The following is a 14,928-nucleotide window of genomic DNA, read 5'->3' as shown; positions in this document are numbered from 1 at the left end:
ATCCACTCTACCCATCCACTCTACCCATCCATTTAGCCATCCACTCTACCCATCCACTCTACCCATCCATTTAGCCATCCACTCTACCATCCACTCTACCCATCCATTTAGCCATCCACTCTACCATCCACTCTACCCATCCATTTAGCCATCCACTCTACCCATCCTTTTAGCCATCCACTCTACCCATCCATTCTACCCATCCACTCTACCCATCCACTCTACCCATCCACTCTACCCATCCTTTTAGCCATCCACTCTACCCATCCATTCTACCCATCCACTCTACCCATCCATTTAGCCATCCACTCTACCCATCCACTCTACCCATCCACTCTACCCATCCACTCTACCCATCCACTCTACCCATCCATTTACCCATCCACTCTACCCATCCATTTAGCCATCAATTTATTGATAATCTGCTGTGTCCACAACTTTGGAAGTATTGTAGGGATAATATATTTCTTATAGGCTATATGAAAAATGGTATAGGGAAGCAAATACAGGAGAGAGAGAGAGAGAGAGAGAGAGAGAGAGAGAGAGAGAGAGAGAGAGAGAGAGAGAGAGAGAGAGAGAGAGAGAAATTCTATCTAAATGATAAACAAATCACATTTTCAAAATAAGAGTTTACTTTAATTGAAAAATCCTATTTTAATGGTTCTTCTTGGATTGTGAGTGTTTGTCTCATTTTGAAAGGTAAAGAAAAGAGAAAAAAAAAAAAAGTTATGAAGTCTTTTTACGTTGCATGTTGGAATATACAAGGATTGAAGTCCTCTGCTTTTGGGCTAAAGAGCAGAAACCCAGACTTCCTGAAAGAAATTGATGATGTTGATATTTTAGTACTACAGGAAACATGGTGCAGAGGTGATGTTTCCACTGGCTGTCCACTAGGTTATAGGGAGATAATCATACCATCCACTAAATTAAAAGGAATCAAACAGGGCAGAGACTCAGGGGGAATGCTAATATGGTATAAATCTGAACTAATTAATTCAATCGAATTGATCAAAACAGGAGAATTCTTTATCTGGTTAAAAATCAACAAGGAAGCTATCTTGACAGATAAAAATGTCTTCCTCTGTGCCACATACATTCCCCCCTCAGAGTCACCCTACTTCAACGAAGAGAGCTTCTCCATTCTAGAGGGAGAGATTAGTCACTTTCAGGCCCAAGGCAACGTACTGGTCTGTGGAGACCTGAATGCTAGAATAGCAGAAGAACAAGACACTATTAACAGTCATGGGGATAAACACCTACCAGGAAGCAATAACCTTTCCCTCCCCACATACCCCCACAGAAACAACTATGACAAAGTGAAAAACAAAAATGGATTACAGCTCCTGAGGCTCTGTCGAACACTGGGTCTGTACATAGTCAATGGCAGGCTGAGAGGAGACTCTTTTGGTAGGTACACCTACAGCTCATCCCTTGGCAGCAGCACTGTAGACTACTTCCTCACCGACCTAAACCCAGAGTCTCTCAGAGCCTTCACAGTCAGCCCACTAACACCTCTCTCAGACCACAGTAAAATCACAGTGTATCTGAGAAGAGCAGAACCCAACCATGAAGCATCATGGCCCAATAAATTACATGGTACTAAACAAGCCTATAGATGGAGTGCAAACAGTACAGACATCTACCAAAAAGCAATTAGTAGCCAAAAAATACAATCTCTCCTGGACAACTTTTTAGCCTTAACATTCTCCTTCAGCAATGAAGGTGTAAATTTGGCCGTTAGGAACATAAACTTTATATTTGACAAATTAGCCTCCTTGGCTAATCTAAAGAAGCATAAGAGCAAACCAAAAATAACAGATAATGAAAAATGGTTTGATAATGATTGCAAAAATCTAAGAAAGTCATTGAGAAATATATCTAATCAAAAACACAGAGAACCAGACAACAAAAATATACGCCTTCAATATGGGGAAACACTGAAGCAATACAAACGCACCCTAAGAACAAAAAAGGAACAGCACATTAGAAATCAGCTGGATGGAATTGAGGAATCCATAGAATCAAACCACTTCTGGGAGAATTGGAATAAATTAAACAAACCTCATCATGAGGAGTTGGCTATCCAAAATGGGGATATGTGGAGAAATCACTTTGCAAACCTCTACAGCAATATAACAAAGAGCCCAGAACAAAAAGATATACAAGATAAATTACAAATCCTTGAATTAGCAGTCAAAGACTATCAGAATCCTGTGGATACCCAAATTACAGAAGAAGAATTATTGGAAAAAATATGCAATCTCCAACCCAAAAAGGCCTGTGGTGCTGATGGGATTTTAAATGAAATGATCAAATATACAGACCACAAATTCAAATTGGCTATACTCAAACTCTTCAACATTATCCTCACTGCAGGTATTTTCCCCGATATTTGGAACCAGGGATTGATCACACCAATCTATAAAAATGGAGACAAATTTGACCCAAATAATTACAGAGGAATATGCGTTAACAGCAACTTGTGGAAAATTCTCTGCAGTATTATAAATAGCAGACTACATCATTTCCTTGACGAACACAACGTCCTGAGCAGAAGCCAGATTGGATTTCTAAAAAATTATCGTACAACAGACCACATTTACACCCTCCACACTCTAATTGATAAACAAGTTAACCAAAACAAAGGCAAAATCTACTCGTGTTTTGTAGATTTCAAGAAAGCATTTGATTCAATTTGGCACGAAGGTCTTTTTTATAAACTAATAGAAAGTGGTATTGGAGGGAAAACATATGATTTTATTAAATCAATGTACACTAAAAACAAATGTGCGGTTAAAATTGGCAACAAGCAAACAGACTTCTTCTCTCAGGGGCGGGGAGTGAAACAGGGCTGCCCAATAAGTCCAACATTATTTAACATCTACATTAATGAATTGGCAAAAACATTAGAAGAATCGGCAGCACCTGGTATCACCCTACACAACACTGAAATCAAGTGTCTGCTGTACGCAGATGACCTGGTGCTGCTGTCTCCCACTAAAGAGGGGTTACAGCAACACCTAGATCATCTTCACAGGTTCTGTCAGACTTGGGCTCTGACCGTTAACCTAAAAAAAACAAATATAATGATATTCCAAAAAAGGTCCGGAAATAAGGATGACAAATATAAATTCTATTTGGACACAGTTCTATTAGAACACACCAAAAACTACACATATCTAGGACTAAATATCAGCAACACAGGTAGCTTTCACATGGCTGTGAATGAGCTGAGAGACAAAGCAAGAAGAGCATTCTATGCCATTAAAAGGAACATCAAAATTGAAATTCCAATTAGAATCTGGCTCAAAATTTTTCAATCAGTTATAGAACCAATTGCTCTATATGGCAGTGAAGTATGGGGTCCGCTGTCTAATAATGAATTTACTAAATGGGACAAACATCCAATTGAAGTATTGCATGCAGAGTTTTGCAAGACTGTATTGCAAGTACAAAGAAAAACTCAAAATAACGCATGTAGGGCAGAATTGGGCCAATATCCCCTCCTCATTCGAATAGAAAAAAGAGCCATCAAATTTTACAACCATCTAAAAACAAGTGACCCTAAAACATTCCATCACACAGCTCTACAATGTCAAGAGATGAAACCAGAGAAGAGTCCCCTCAGCCAGCTGGTTCTGAGGCTCAGTTCACCAACCCAAACCAACCCCATAGAGCCTCGGGACAGCCCTCAGAAAATCTGGCCCAACCAAATCATCACAAAACAAAAATAAAAATATATAACCTATTGGAAAGACACCACAAAAAATCAAAGTAAACTTCAATGCTATTTGGCTCTAAACAGACAGTACATGGTGGCAGACTATCTGACCACTGTGACTGATAGAAAACTGAGGAAAACATTGACTAGGTACAGACTCAGTGAGCACAGTCTGGCTATAGAGACCGGTCGTCACAGACAAACCTGGCTGCCCAGAGAGGACAGGCTGTGCTCACTCTGCTCCAGGGGAGAGGTAGAGACAGAAGTGCATTTCCTACTACACTGTGACAAATACTCAGACCTAAGAGCATATTTCTTTCCCAAAATTATAATTCAATACAAAGAATTTGAAACTATAAAAGATGAAGAAAAATTCAAATATTTATTGGGTGAAAAGCCAAAATGTGCAGTTTTGGCAGCCAAATATGTGTCCTCCTGCCACAGCCTGAGGGACAGCCAGTGAAAAATGCAAAGTAATGTTGATAATATTTCCCATTTAGCTTAGTTTTGTTTTGTCTTTCGTACCAGGTCATGTGTCTTCTCAGTCATGTTGACACTGGTCTACTACTGTTGCTTTAATGTATTGTTGTTCTGATTAATATTGTTGTTGTAGCTGTTATTAATGGTAATCCCATGTCCACTACTACTATTATTATTGCTGTTAATCCCACCATTTATTTATATATAAATATATATATATTTTGTGTATGTATATACATATATATTTTATTTAAATTTTTCGATATGTATACTTTGACAATGTAAGTAATAATAACTTGCCATGTCAATAAAGTCAATTGAATTGAATTGAATTGAATTGAATTGAGAGAGAGAGAGAGAGAGAGAGAGAGAGAGAGAGAGAGAGAGAGAGAGAGAGAGAGAGAGAGAGAGAGAGAGAGAGAGAGAGAGAGAGAGAGAGAGAGAGAGAGAGAGAGAGAGAGAGAGATCAACACTTATCCATACACACAGTAAAGACATCAGTCGTTGTTCCCTTTCATGTTTGCGTCAAAGGAGATTAACACTGGTAGAGAGAGCCTACTATAGCACCCTAAGCCCTGCCATTCATTCACACAGCTGCACCGAACGTGTTACATAACATCATCACAAAGTACACCATGTAACTATGTTATTCTATGCTAACATTTAGAGCTCTGTTTCACCATGTCAATAGAGCAGAACATCCTCTCCTTATTGCAGCCTGCCTGGCTGTCTCCTTCAGAGAACCGCAGCTGATCCAGTGTAGTGATGTGCAACCTAGCAGAGTGGAGAGAGCTAGGCCCTGCCTGGAGTCACGTGAACACATTCCATTTGAATCAAAGACAGATCTAAGCACTGCAGAGCACTGAGCAGCAGCATAGCCTGTTGCCGTGGAGATTCGCTGTGCGGGCCCCTTCACTAGCGGATCAACGCAGAAGGGTAACATGGTTAAAGAAATAAAGAAATAAATGCAGCAAAAAGAAACACCATTTTCTGTTAAATCTTTGCAAATGAAATGACTAATGTCTCCCTCTCTGCCCTTCTCCCTTCTCTCTTTCTCTCTGTCTCTCTATTTATCTCTCTCTTCCTCCTTCTCCCTCTCCCTCTCTCTACCCTCTCTCTAAGAGAAGCACTTGTTTGTACCGCTGAGATCATTTAAAAGTATAATTTATTGATAATGAAGTGGGGAAAGCTTTGATATGGCAGAGCAAGGCGGATTAAGCAGACAGAGGAGAGCATGCTGTTTCACATTTTCAGGGGCTCCAAGTGTTTACTATACTAAATATCTCTCTCCCTCTCTCCCCTCTCTCCGCTCTCTCCCCCTCTCTCTCTCCCTTGTTCACACTCTCACTTCGTCCCTTTGGGATATTCATTCAGCTTTGTGTCAAAATGTAATAATAGAGAGAAACACAAGATATTTTATTAATAAAGTAAACAAGATAGCAATACAAATGTCTGCAAGGAGACCATACGTAGATTCCAGTACACAAGGCAGTGCAGGTTAGCATGCAGTGATTGCTTAATGACAGAGGGGCTCACTCACCAACCCCAGTCATGTTCTCTGTCCCCAGGGGAAAGTAGAATGCTACTAGCAGCCAGGTTGTTATGTGTTATCCAGTCTCACTGTTATCCACACTAACACATTTGTTTATTAATTAATAAATAAAATGCAAATTAGGAGGCCTATTATCAAGGCAAACAAACACAAATACAAACACGGGGCTGTATAAAACGCGATATTCACAAAGTCAATTCTAATCCCGTAGAATGGTACTTTGCCAGTAGTGTATAATTCCTCCAGGCCTTTGAAGGTGTTAGACAAAATGGAGTATGGCACCTGGAGAATGGGAGTGATTATACAGTAACAGAATGAAATGTCACTCATGAAAACCTGTAATCCACAGAATGGCTTTTTACTCTTTTCATGGACACAGTCATACAGTACTATACACACTAGGCTACTCTGTTTCTACACACTAGGCTACTCTGTATCTACTCTTCTCACTCTCTCTGCGTTAACTAGAGGTCGACCGATTCATCGGAATGAACGATTAATTAGGGCCGATTTCAAGTTTTCATAACAATCGGAAATCGGTCATTTTGGACGCCTAATCGGTCATCGGTCATTTTTTTAACTAGGCAAGTCAGTTAAGAACCCATTCTTATTTTCAATGACGGCCTAGGAACGGTGGGTTAACTGCCTTGTTCAGGGGCAAAACGACAGATTTTTACCATGTCAGCTCAGGGATTAAATCTTGCAACCTTACGCTTAACTAGTCCAACGCTCTAATTGCACTCTCATTGCACTCCACGAGGAACCTGCCTGTTACGCGAATGCAGTAAGAAGCCAAGGTAAGTTGCTAGCTAGCATTAAACTTATCTTATAAAAAACAATCAATCAATCAATCATAATCACTAGTTATAACTACACATGGTTGATGATATTACTAGTTTATCTAGCGTGTCCTGCGTTGCATATAATCGATGCAGTGCGCATTCGCGAAAAAGTACTGTCGTTGCTCCAATGTGTACCTAACCATAAACATCAATGCCTTTCTTAAAAACAATACACAGAAGTATATATTTTTAAACCTGCATATTTAGCTAAAAGAGAAAAAAAAAATCCAGGTTAGCAGGCAATATTAACAGGTGAAATTGTGTCACTTCTCTTGCGTTCATTGCACGCAGAGTCAGGGTATATGCAACAGTTTGGGCCGCCTGGCTCATTGCGAACTAATTTGCCAGAATTTTACGTAATTATGACATAACATTGAAGGTTGTGCAATGTAACAGGAATATTTAGACTTATGGATGCCACCCTTTAGATAAAATACGTAACGGTTCCGTATTTCACTGAAAGAATAAACGTTTTGTTTTCGAGATGATAGTTTCCGGATTCGACCATATTAATGACCTAAGGCTCGTATTTCTGTGTGTTGTTATGTTATAATTAAGTCTATGATTTGATAGAGCAGTCTGACTGAGCGATGGTAGGCACCAGCAGGCTCGTAAGCATTCACTCAAACAGCACTTTCGTGCGTTTTGCCAGCAGCTCTTCGCAATGCTTCAAACATTGCGCTGTTTATGACTTCAAGCCTATCAACTCCCGAGATTAGGCTGGTGTAAACGATGTGAAATGGCTAGCTAGTTAGCGTGGTGCGCGCTAATAGCGTTTCAAACGTCACTCGCTCTGAGACTTGGAGTAGTTGTTCCCCTTGCTCTGCATGGGTAACGCTGCTTCGAGGGTGGCTGTTGTCGATGTGTTCCTGGTTCGAGCCCAGGTAGCGGCGAGGAGAGGGATGGAAGCTATACTGTTACACTGGCAATACTAAAGTGCCTATAAGAACATCCAATAGTCAAAGGTATATGAAATACAAATCGTATAGAGAGAAATAGTCCTATAATTCCTATAATAACTACATCCTAAAACTTTTTACCTGGGAATATTGAAGACTCATGTTAAAAGGAACCACCAGCTTTCATATGTTCTCATGTACTGAGCAAGGAACTTAAATCATTTTTACATGGCACATATTGCACTTTTACTTTCTTCTCCAACACTTTTTTTTGCATTATTTAAATCAAATTGAACATGTTTCATTATTTATTTGAGGCTAAATTGATTTTATTGATGTATTATATTAAGTTAAAATAAGTGTTCATTCAGTATTGATGTAATTGTCATTATCACAAATAAATACAAAAAAGCGTCCGATTAATCGGTATCGGCTTTTTTTGGTCCTCCAATAATCGGTATCGGTATCGGCGTTGAAAAATCATAATCGGTCGACCTCTAGCGTTAACCCCTTGAGTCCTTTCAAATAAAGAATGTTTATCAGTAGAAGTGAAAGAGGAAGTCCTGTAATGTTTGCGGCTGCTCCTGTGAGAAACAGTATATGCCGATGTAGACAGCTGTCACAAGAGCTGGCCTTGATTTTCAACTCTTCTTAATAGACCTGGGTTCAAATGCTATTAGAAATAATTTCAAATACTTTAGATGTGCTTGATTGAGCTTGCTTGGCGCAATGGAACCAATAGAGTAGCCGCAAAAGTGCAAACCCTGCCCACCCAGCAATCTAGGCAGGCTTAAGCAAACTCTCATAATATCTGAAAGATATTAGTATTTGAACCCAGGTCTGCTTCTCATATAGTTAACATATGCATGCACTGTAAACATGAGTCCTGAACCCGGTCTTACTCTGCCACAGTAAGGGTCAGGTGCAACATTGCAACCAACACAGCCTTATACCACAGCCTTTGAGCAGAGACCTAAGGAGATTCTAGTGAACTTACTAGAGCAATTGATACATTTTAGTGCTGGATAAAAAACAGATGGAAATTTTTGGGGAAATATCTACAGTTTTGTCGATAATCAAATGTTATCCATTTTATGTATGATAAGCTGATTTTGTCACAATGTTTAGGAAGAATGTATAAACTTTTACATGTAATCACTTGTCATAGATAACCCTTAACTGGTGTTCAGCATGGCCAATCACATCAGTGTCCTGAGATGCATCCTGCTGCTGCTATTGGCCATCGCTCTAGCCTCGGCTTTGAGAACATTGGACACGACCGAAGAGCTGGAGGGACCACACCCTCTCGCCACGGCCTCAAACTACTCCTCTGTTACGTCCAGACCTGCATCGACAACAACATGGTGTCTCTCTGTGACCCCAGGGAGGGAGCATACGGGTTCCATATGTTCAAGAACTATAAACTGTTACTCCCCAAACTGAAAGACCAGAACCTGTACACCTACTACACCATTGGTAACCTCCATTCCCACGGTGCAGAGAACCTGCCCTATGAAGTGAGGCGGTACTACGACAAGGACAACCTCCTCAGCAACCAGGACAGGGTGTTGGTGAAGTAGAACCAGAACAACAATCACATCGAGAAGATCTACATCTCAGAGCACTACAAGCAACGCAAGACGTACATGATCGGGCCCAATCTTCTCTCCTCTCTCAGATGATAGTGATAGTATGAATATCAAATCTGTACATTATGCTATTCACTGTTGTTTTTCTTGACACAAACCTGATGGCATTACTAAACCTGTAATATGTCAAGCTGATTTTATTGCTGCTGTGTTTACTGTAATGTTCTGTTTCCTTTACAGACACGCTAGAGAAATACATTTTTACAGACAGAACATTGCGATTCTGAGTGCACTGAAATCAAGTTAAATTATTTCTGCTATAATGCAGATCAGTTCAGCACATTAACCAATGTCCTTGTTCAGTCATTCCTATTGATGTTGATACAATTTATGGCTTACATGACTATAGAATGTGAACGTAATGCAATAGAGGGTATATTTTTGTTGCTGCTTCTTTCTAGATTGTTTCGTACCTACTTCTTTACTTATACAATTTTAGAAGTGTTGATCACAGAGTGACAGTGTTCTCTATGCCAGTGGCGGTCGGTGCCTTTTAAGATGAGGGAGGACCATACTTTTTTTTATGAGCATGGCCTTATTTCTATTAAAGCATATTGAATGACTGTCATTCATATTCCATTCACCCAGCTCAATGTAACATCGATAGGTTTAGGCTACTTACTACATGATACTCAAATTTTCCTTAACCCATCATGACGTTGCTACAACCTAGCCTATGAATGAAAGTTTACAATGTAGGTGCACAGGTCGAGAGAAATTTGAATATTCAAGGTGACAGACATTGACACATTCAATACCGCCTTGCACAATCTTGCCTGCATCTAGCTGATCTAGGGTGTAACCATTAGTCCAACAGTTGCAAACGAGAGTTTCTAATGGACAAATTCAGCTATGTTTATCCCCGTTCAGTTTCGTTTGCTTCCGTTAAAAAAAAAATTTCAACAGAATCGGCAGAATGAATAAACCCCTGATCACACGCAAAAGCAGTTCACTTTCATAGCAGCCAGATCGTTGTATAAAGATCGTTGTATAATTCCGTCTCTCCTCCACTCACCTTTTCCCTTCTCTTGTGTACTTCAGTGCACAACACATCAGCTGTCTGTGACCAGGTGAAAAAACCTTACCAAGCCAAACCTTCATATTATAAAAGCTAACCACTACACACAGCCTACATCGTTGTCACAATATTAGCTAATGTCAAGTCAACACCATAGCTACTAGAACTAACGCATTAGTAAACCCACTACAATCATGAAGTACAGTGTAGCAAGCAGTTTAGCAGTTACACCGGTGGGCCCTGGTGGCAATAAATTAATACAACCAAAAGCTAACCTTGATTTAGCCATAGCCAGCTAGGTAACATAGCATCCTTCTCTGTTTGAGCCGAGTGTTTGAGTAGGCTAAACTAGCTAGCTAGCTGCATTTTCTAGCAAACTAAGTGAAAGTGAAAGTGAACAAAAATGCAAAATATAGCTATCTCTCTCTCACTTGCTTCTCCTTCATTTTTGAAGGAATTCATTTGTTTAAAACTGTTCAACTATTGTCTTTCTCGCTCTTATGGGGTCAACCACATTTTATGCAGTGCAGTGCTAGCTAGCTGTAGCTAATGCTTTCAGTGCTAGATTCATTCTCTGGTCCTTTGATTTGGTGGACAACATGTCAGTTCATGCTGAAAAAGCTCTGATAGTTTGGAGGATATCCTCTGGAAGTTGTCATAATTACTGTGTAAGTCTATGGTAGGGGGTGAGAACCACAAGCCTCCTAGGTTTTGTATTGAAGTCAATGTACCCAGAGGAGGACGGAAATTATCTGTCCTCCGGCTACACCATGGTGCTACCCTACAGAGTGCTGTTGAGGCTACTGTCGTGTTTTAATCAATGTAGTATATGTAGTATAGTTGTTTCTAAAAACGATGACTTTTTAAATATTTCACTGTTTTTATTTTTATGAAATTGAGGACGGTAGTCCTCCCCTTCCTCCTCTGAGGAGCCTCCACTGCTCTGTGCTCACCCTAGCCTGACACCACCCTGAAGGGGAAGTTTTGGTGGTGTTGTTTCTAGTGTGTCTTTTGCAGTATAATACCAGCTCCTTTGACATATACCACTTAAGTTTAAAATTAACGCTTCTCTATTCACCACTTTCTCCACTCACCCTGAGAGTAATGGTATTTCCCCAACATAGCTCAGAAAATCATCTTAGTGTGGCATTAGTTTATCTGTAGTGCAGAGAGAGAGAGAGAGAGAGAGCTAAGGATATAACAAGTACTTGTTTATAGAGGATGAGAAATAGCATGTTTACTGAAATGTATAAGGATAGCAGGAGATGCAACTATGAGTAATGGTTTTAGTGTGAGACCACATGTCCATATGACTGTTTTAATGTCCCAGTACACAATATGTAGTGTAATAGTCTACTCAGGTCTGTGGATTGCCATCATTATCTCAGTACAGACCTTTGACCATGATCCAAACAGATGAGTTAAAACATTGGCACAACTCTACATTTAACATATTTCTGTATTTTACTAATAGACAACATTTGAGTTGCTTCCCAGTAAATAAAAAAACGCTATCCTAGTTTTATAGACTGCTATTACACAATACAAGAAAGACTGTAATTTGATAAATTGTAGAAAGAGGGAGAAACAGCCTTCTCTCTCTTGTAACCCTCTCTCTCTCTCTCTCCTCCAAAGCTCCCTACACTCCTGCAGTATCTCCAGACCTGAGAAAGCCAAGCTAAGCCAAGCCTCTACTTCTACTCATTCATCTTGAGCTCTGCTCTGTTGCCACGGGGAGGACAGCAATTTTGCAGGTGTGCACACACACACACACACACACACACACACACACACACACACACACACACACACACACACACACACACACACACACACACACACACACACACACACACACACACACACACACACACACACACACACACACACACGAGACAGATCAGTGATGTACTACATATTATATTCTTCTCTCATCGTCCCTGTGCCTCTGTCTCCCTTTTTGTTCTCTCTAAATGAGAATTAAATCAAGTCAGATTAAAGGCAGCGCTTGGAGGAGCACATGGCTCTGATGTGTCTGTCCATGCTTAACAGGAGACAGGTTTTTCTCTTTCTGCACTAGCTGCCTGGGCGGATGGGTGGAGTCCGTCTGACTCCGAGCAAATCTTTGACAGAATTCTAAAGCGGCGGAATGAACAGATGTCTCCCAATGATTAATGTGCCTCTCTTCTTCTCCTCTGAAGAGCTGCGTGCCCGTGCATCTCTTACTCTTCTCTCACTCTCTCTCTCTTTCTCTCTCTCTATCTCTCTCTTTATCTCTCTCTCCTCCTTCTTATAGTCACTCTGTAAAGCTATTTTGTTCACTTACTTCTCTCTCTTTCTCTGCCCCCCTCTTGCTCTCTGTGTTTCCCCAAGTTCATCCTTCATAGAACTCTTATGCCTCTCTTTCTCTTAATCTTGTCTCACAGATATGAGGCCTATCAGAGGTGGAGTGATATAAATGTTTTTTTAATAGGTTAAATCATGGGTTAGAGTCTTGGAGAGTTAGGAGATGTGTGGTAGGATGATATGAGGTGAGAGAATAATATTGGCTGAGATGGCTGTGGATAGTCATGTAGGTTGAAACTGCTTTGTTGAATAGAAATCCACTGGGATGATGGTATGTCAGATCTGCATACATTTCCATAGGAAGGGGCGAATTACATAACGGGGAGAGAGCTATCACAAAGCTTCCAGAGAGAACAGCACTGGACTGCTTCATTTCATAGATGTAGTTATATGCACGTAGCATGTTGGGGATATGGGGGTAGACAGGCTGTGAAGGACAGAGGATGGGTGAGGGCTCTTGGAATAAGACTGGTTAGTGTGTACTGATGATTATACACGACCTCCAAGAAACAGACACAAAAGAGGTAAGTCAGGCACTTCTCTCCTCAGAAAATAAAGTGCAGATTACCCGTGCAGGTAGGTTTGATGAGAGACTCACAGTGTAACCCTGTCCCATACTGATTGTAGAGCAGACCTCCTAGTCATTGGATCGCCTTCTCTAAGACAGTTCCCTTTTTCATCTCTGTTTCTTCACAAACCACATGAGAACTTTTTCCATTTTCCAAGATGGCGCTGCAGTAGGAGGTGTGTATCTGTCTTTGTCTTATCCCGTGTAAATAGCCGGTCTTTTTCGTATGTATCTTAATCTCACTTTCTATCTACAAACTAAATATACTTTCCTGCAACCCGCCTCACCCAATGTGGTACGATTCTGCTATTTTTATTCCTTATAACTGGAACTTCCATCAGGAGCTAGCCAGCTAACTAGCTACTAGATTTGTTAGCCACGGCTAGCGGTCCTCGCCTTTTTCCCCGTCATCAGCCAGCCTTAGCTCAGACAACACCTGCCAGTCTGCACAGCGCAATATCAACCCAGAGCATATCAGACTGCTTCTCTCTACCATATCACCGGATTCCTGCCGCTCTGGATCATTACACCGGATCATTACTCCGGATCATCGCAGCTAGCTAGCTGCAAACAAGTGGTTACTGTTAGCTAACGCCTCTGTCCCGAAGCAAGCACCAGCTAGCCTTGAGCTAACCTCGAGCTAGGCCCATATACCTGCTAATTCTAGGGCTACAATACCTCCTTTGCCAATTGGCCTGGACCCTTTATTGTCGACATGGAGCCCCGCCGATCCATCATGACTGGACTACTGACGTGATCGCCCGATGTGGTCTCAACAGGCTATTCTGTTACGATGTCGCCGAAGAACCATCTACTAGCCCCGGCCCGCTAGCTTTTCTGAATGCTGTGTCCCCTGCTCGCCTTGCGTAGTAGTGACTACCGAACAGCACCCTGACTCACCTTTTGCTGCTCTTTTGACCCTATGATCACTCGGCTACACAGCTGATGCCCCCTGGACTGTTTCAATAACACGGTACCTCATTTTGTTTACCTGTCGGACCCAGCCTCGAACTCAGGTCCTAACTGACCCGCTCTGCCCATTCATCGCTATTTACCTGTTGTTGTCTTAGCTCTCCAGATCAACATCCATGATTGCTTTATGCCTCTCTCTAATCTCAATATGCCTTGTCTACTGCTGTCTTGGCTAGTTTTTACTGTTTTATTTCACTGTAGAGCCTTCAGTCCCTCTCAAAATGCCTTAGATAGCTCTTTCGTCCCACCCCACACACATGCAGAGACCTCACCTGGCTTAACTTGTCCCTCCAGAGACGAAACCTCTCTCATCGTCACTCAATGCCTAGGTTTACCTCCACTGCACTCACATCCTACCATACCCTTGTCTGTACATTATACCTTGAATTTATTCTACCATGCCCAGAAATCTGCTCCTTTTATTCTCTGTCCCCAACGCACTAGACGGCCAGTTCTTATAGCCTTTAGCCATACTATTATCCTACTCCTCCTCTGTTCCTCTGGTGATGTAGACGTTAACCCAGGCCCTGTAGCCCCCAGTTCCACTCCTATTCCCCAGGCGCTATCATTTGTTGAATTCTGTAACCGTAAAAGCCTTGGTTTCATGGATGCTATCATCAAAAGCCTCCTCCCTACGTTTGTTTTATTCACTGCTTTAGCACACTCCGCCAACCCTGATGTCCTAGCCATGTTTAAATCCTGGCTTAGGAAGGCCACCAAAAATTCGGAAATTTCCATCCCCAACTACAACATTTTCCGCAAAGATAGAACTGCTAAAGGTGGTGGAGTTGCAATCTACAGCAGAGATAGCCTGCATAGTTCTGTCATGCTATCCAGGTCTGTGCCCAAACTGTTCAAGCTTCTACTTTTAAAAATCCACC

Source organism: Salvelinus alpinus, chromosome 35 (genome assembly GCF_045679555.1).
Source record: "Salvelinus alpinus chromosome 35, SLU_Salpinus.1, whole genome shotgun sequence".
Classification (NCBI taxonomy): Eukaryota; Metazoa; Chordata; class Actinopteri; order Salmoniformes; family Salmonidae; genus Salvelinus; species Salvelinus alpinus.
Note: the sequence above shows the minus strand (reverse complement) of the source record.